The sequence below is a fragment of the Corylus avellana genome, chromosome ca4, assembly GCF_901000735.1.
Source record: "Corylus avellana chromosome ca4, CavTom2PMs-1.0".
NCBI classification, from domain to species: Eukaryota; Viridiplantae; Streptophyta; class Magnoliopsida; order Fagales; family Betulaceae; genus Corylus; species Corylus avellana.
Genome location: NC_081544.1, coordinates 3,374,889 through 3,381,137, shown reverse-complemented (window position 1 = coordinate 3,381,137; position 6,249 = coordinate 3,374,889).

Genomic DNA, 6,249 nt, shown 5'->3' with positions numbered 1-6,249 from the left:
TAAAATTGTTTTTGAGGGTTTGGCCCAAGGGGCGGCCAAACTACCCCCTTGTACCCGGGGGAGGTTCTGCCACCCCAGCATATTTCTTTTTATTAATAAAATATGTTTTTTTTTTTAATTTTTTTAATTTTTTGTTTTGTTTTTTGTTTTTTTTTTTTTTAACGAGGGATGGAGACATTTTGGGAAAAAAAAAAAGTCAGAATAATCGAATTGCAACAATTTGAAAGTTTGTGAGGGTCAAATGTCACAGTTTAAACATTGGAGGTAAAAATGTAAAAGAGTAGATAGTTCAAGAGTAAATATATATTTTCCCCATATATAAAAAGAAGTGAAGAGCTTTGTCATAGCTACACATCTTCTTCGGAAATTCTAATATTATTGCTCATATCAAGGGGTTAATTATGACATGAAGTTAATATTTCTCTCATTTCTTTATTTTTATTTTTTTAATAAATAAATAATTTTTTTAATAATAAAAAAGTAGACAATAGAAGACCTCTATTCAAACGTCTTGCGATGGAGACTATGAGCGAAGCTCTTGGATCTCAATTCTTGAAGTACTTTGAGGCACACATTCTAATTAACGACTATCAATCAATCGAAGCATTTTGTTCTTCAATTTTAACATTGCTTTTCAGTCTATCCTTCTCTTTCCTTTTGCTTTTCAATTTTAACATTGATATAGTAGACCAAACCATTTTTTGGCCCATTTCCAATTATCTAGCTGTACTTATTTCAAGCACTGCGATCTGTTTAGGCATGTTGTTAGGGAGCCAACCTCCTCTTGGTTTTTGTTTCCTTATAACCCTCTTTCCGATATTGAATTAAAAAAGAACAAGGCAAGGCCATAAAAAAGTAGCTTTGAAACCACGATGAAGTAACTATAGAAAATATATATAACTGAACTGTATATTTTTATGGTATTTAACTATACACAAGCCATGCCTATTTAGAGTAGAATGATGCCGGTCAAAATAGAAATACAATATGAATGAAACCAGAGAATTAATTCGAAATATTACATAATAATATCAAACTATATAGGAAAATAAATTAGTATACGATACGGTCTATGAATGGCAAGTGATCATGTCAACATAAGTAGATTATGGTATCCGGCCAATAAGAAAGGTATCCAAAATATATTTTTGATATGAGAATAACTTCTTCTATAGAGACATGGAATAAACCATGTCTTTTGTGCCTTCCAATAAAACCGGCCACATTAGCCACATAACACTAAAACGAAAGTTTAATTCCGCTCCATATTGAATCTTTCTTATTAACAAAAACCCCTAATCGCCTAAGCGATAGAATTTACCAGAACAGTAAAGAAACGGCGCCACCACTGAAAACAACCCCCTAGCTTCCTTGATCGAGAGCTGCCCATTAACTTGAACCCCTCAATACATCAGAATTTGTTTTTATTAAATTATGTTTAATTATGTTTAATTTGAACCCCTCAAATAAATTATGTTTAATTTGAAATTCAAATATTATGAATATTTTGTTACTATATATATGCTCTCCTTTTTCTGGTGGGTTACTATGCTTTGAAATATGTTTATTGTTGGTCCAATTGGTAATTTTATTTGTTCTAAGCAATACAAAATGGAAAAAGGGAAGTGGCAAGAGCATGGTTAATATTCAAACTTCTAGAAGTTGATTTTGTGGTAGAGGAGTTCATGAATTATGTCAAATATTCAAAGCTCTTTAAGTTGATTTGCTGCAGAGGAATCCAGTTGAAAAAATTCAGAATATGAATATCCCATTGGAAAAGTTTTTGGATAATATTCTAATATATCCCATTGGAATACTTAAAGAAGTGTGAAAATATAAAGATGCATAATAGAATCCTGCTCAAGTCTCTGCCACTTCAAATTATAGTGATGCTTAATTTGTTATATAATTGAAAAGTGTTAGAAACAGTTGTGACCTCCCTCCATAAAAAGAAAAAAAATCTGAATTTTTAAATAATTCCATAATTGCTTCCTTTAGCAAGCTTAAGCAAGCACTCACAAGTACTTAAAAAAAAAAAAAAGAAGAAGGGTAAATTCACTGAAGACTCTTGAACTTTCACTCGATTTGACAAACCCTCATTAACTTCAAAATCTCTCAATTTAATCCTATGAACTTTCAATTGCAATTAATTTGGACCCTTCCGTCAATTTTAGCTGTTAGAAATACCAAAAAAAGACCAAAATATCCCTGATTTTTGTTTTTTGTTTTTTTTTTTAAATAAAAAAAGTTTTGGAATTAAGGGTAAAGTTGGAATTTTATACAAAAGGCAGGGGTATAAAAGTCATGTAGCGTTTAAAATCTGATGGAGGGGTTCACATTGAGAGCAATTGAAAGTTCAGGAGACCAAATTGAGAAATTTTAAAGTTTGGGAGGGGATTTGTTAAATGCGGTGGAAGTTTATGGGTCTTTAGTGAAATTAAAAAAACAAAAAAGAAGAATATATTATAAGAATTAATAAGAGGATAAGATTGTTAATTAGGTCAAAGAGATTCTTCTCAAATAATAATAAGAATTAATTATTGTTTATGTATCTGAAGATTCTCTAAAAGGAAAATAAAAGAAATTCGAAAGAAGATTCTTTTATATTCTATCCACGTGGAGTACCAACTCTACAATACCATATTAAATTCCATCGATTATTTCAATATTATCAATAAAAGTCAGTAAAAGCATTTTAGTTCAGCCTACCACCCATAAATTAAGGGTAAGTTGAAAAGGATCATCCAAATACTAGAGAATATGCTGAGCATTTGTACTCAACTTCAATTAAAGATAATTGGCAGTTGTACAAGAGTATACTATATAATATTAGGAATAATTACCTTTTGTCTTCATAAATTACTGCGCCTTGTCACTTTCTCTCTATGAATTACCAACTATGACACCTGATCCCATCAAACTACCATCTTATGACAAAAAGCGCGCTTCCATCAGTCAAAGGGGTTAAAATTGAGGGTCAACGGTTATGTGCAAGTCAAATGCAATTTTAAATTTTTTTCTTTCACTTTTGCCCTTATTTTAAATTGTTCTCATGTGTTGGATTAGGGTTTAGGAGGGTATAAGCGTCATTTTTTCGGTCTGAAATGAGGGTAAAAGTGGAAGAAATTTTTTTTTAACACATAACCGTTGTGTAGTGTCCCAGAATTTTTCAAAGCTATTTAAATAGATTATTTTGATAATGATGTTATTTTAATATCCATTGTAGCTAAGGATTTTAATTCTTGGGAAATTTATGAGAGTGGTAATTAGAGAATGGTAATTGGTGAAATAGTATAGGGTTGGTGAAATAGTAAAATGAGGGTATAATTGTAAATTGAAGATAGAATGAGGGTATAATTGTAAATTGAAGGTAGAATAGTATAGGGTTGGTGAAATAGTATAGGGTTGGTGAAATAGTATAGGGTTGGTGAAATAGTAAAATGAGGGTATAATTGTAAATTGAAGATAGAATGAGGGTATAATTGTAAATTGAAGATAGAATGAGGGTATAATTGTAAATTGAAGGTAGAATAGTGTTTGATTTTCTCCTATAAATAGAGCTCTTCTCCTTCAGAATTTTCACCACTCATCTCCTCTCCCATCTCTTGCATATATTCTTCCTTCTTCCGCTTTTTACTCGGTCTTTCTTCTTTCTAAGAGTGTTTACTCAGAACAGAGAGAGAAAGGGCGAGACCAAGCGCTACAAGAAAGAAAGAACACAAGAGATAGCGGACTTTAGAAATTAGTTTCAAAAGATATACTAGTGGTGTTAGTCATATTGGAGCAACTGGATTCCTTCATACCACTTTTAGCTTCAGTCTAGAGGTAAGTAAATTCACTACCCCTTCTAAAATTACTTCATGTCATGCTATTTATATATTCTTGTATCAAATTGTAAATGATTATTTTATTTACGTATTATGAAGTTATGTTGCATGCATGAAGGATTTCTAAAAAAATTATTTAGAAAGTTTATATTTCTTTAAAGGCTTTTTAAGCACAACAAGTTTATATTTGGAAAAGTTTCCATTTTAAGAAAAGAAAGTTGAGAAATGATGATGATTATAAGAAAGAAAAAAAAGATGATAAACCCTCCTACATGTTGCCCTAAGATGCATCAAAAGAAGTACAAAGAAAAGTACAAGAGATGAGATAAATGTTTATGAAATGAGGGCACATGTATGGAGGAGAGTATTTTTGGCCCCAAGATAAGATAAGATGAGAGTTAGGTACCGATACTCGGATGGAGGCGAAACCACTGAAGGAGGCTATGCCAGAAGGTGGTATTCCATCAACTAGACCGTTGAGTGCACCAAGAAAGAGTTAATTGACGGTCGGGCATGGCTGTGGCCACAGTTCAGTGCCATGGTCACAAGGACCCGCAACCCTCGTGCACAGGGGTAATAGTGTACATGGGCCTATTATGAGAAAATGATACTATATTTTCAACGATGATATGCTATGATGATTTACAAAGATTATTTATAATGATGCATTATGATGATGATTTATAAAGATGATTTACAACGATGATCTATTACTAGATGTAATAGTATGTATATGTTACGGGAGATGCAACCGTACATACAGATATTATTATGGCTAGAATTATATTTATTTGCAAAAACGATTTTCAAAACTGAGAACAAGGAGTAAAACTATTTATGGTTGTGGATTTTACTTGCTGGGCCCCCTTTGGGCTCATTCAGTTTTATTTCTTGTTTTCAGGTAGAAAGGATGCTGGAATAGGAGGTCGGAATGGGGTGGGAATAATTATTAATTTTCAAAGTCTTTTCATATAAGTTATTGTAATGATATGATATTCCGCAACTAAAATCTAATGTTTTCTAATTCCGCTTGTAATAAAATCTCTTGAATAATGTTTTATACATTTTTCGTATCCTTTAAAATCAAGTACTCTGATAGACCTTATAGATCTTTGCAAGAATTTTGTTGAAAAAGAAGAAAAGTGGCAAACTCAGTCTTAACGGACTGGGGATGTTACAATTTTGGTATCAGAGCAAAGGTTATAAGGTTCTGGCAGACTTTTCAAAAAAAAAAAAAAAAAATTTGGGGGGTTAATGAGAAGCCACATTCCGGCCAAGTAGAGTGTGCATTGTTGTGTGGTCTCTAATAAATGATGCATGAGCATTTTTCTAATGGTTAATTTTTTTGTTAAAAAAAAAAAAAAAATCATCTTAGTGTGATTAATTTGGAGGATTTTATTATTGTGATCATGTTAATGACGGAGATGAATTTTTATTTTATAGATAGGTTGTGATCTATAGTATCTGCCTATTTGGATTTGCGGCAGTTTTTCTAGAGTATCGATTGATAAGGGTATATTTTAAGGTGTCTCGAGGATTTAGAAAAGATTATTGATCATGATTTAAAAATCGTATGATGATTTTATAGATTTAGGTTGCGAGCTAATTTGTGAAATTAATTTGGTGACAAAATGGTTTTATTGATTTAGGTTGTGAGACAAATGGTGTAAGTGACTTAGTAACGAATGGTCTTATGGATGTCGATTGTGAAATGATTCTTGAACTGAATTAATGATATAAGAGTTTATATGAGTTTTTGGTAATGGCTAAGGTTTGGTCGATGACAATAATGATACTATGATTGATGTTATAATATATGGATTGATGAATAAGAATTACGTAGTGGCATGAAGTGAATGCCTAAGTATTGCAGGGATAAATGCAAATAAGGTATACCCTAGAATCTATAAGATATTTTGATATATAAAGTTGTGGTTTAAGGATTTTGATATTTTCAAATGATTGTGATGACTTTAAGGTACAATTCATGAAATCTTTGAGGTGATTCTTAGAATTTGAGGTGCTAGGTTTTCTGTAATTGAGGTAAATTATATTGAAGTGATGCTTAAAGTTTTGAGGATGAATTGATGCTCCTAGGTTGTGGATAATATTTAAATTTTGAGGCATTAGTGGATATGAAATTATGAGAAATTTTAGTTACATGCCAAAGCTTTTGATATAATTTTCTTTTACTAAGTAAAGATAATGGATTATTATTCTTGAGGTAAATTGAAGCATAAAGGTAAGAGTTGAAAGACAATATAATACAGTGATATAATATAGTGACATGATCTAAATTTCTCTTATAAGATATATGTTCAATGATATTAAAGTATTTTAGAGGTTGATAACATGTGATGGTGCATACTTAGATGTTTTATTGAGTGATTAACTTTTTAAACAGATTGTTTGTTTAAAGGAA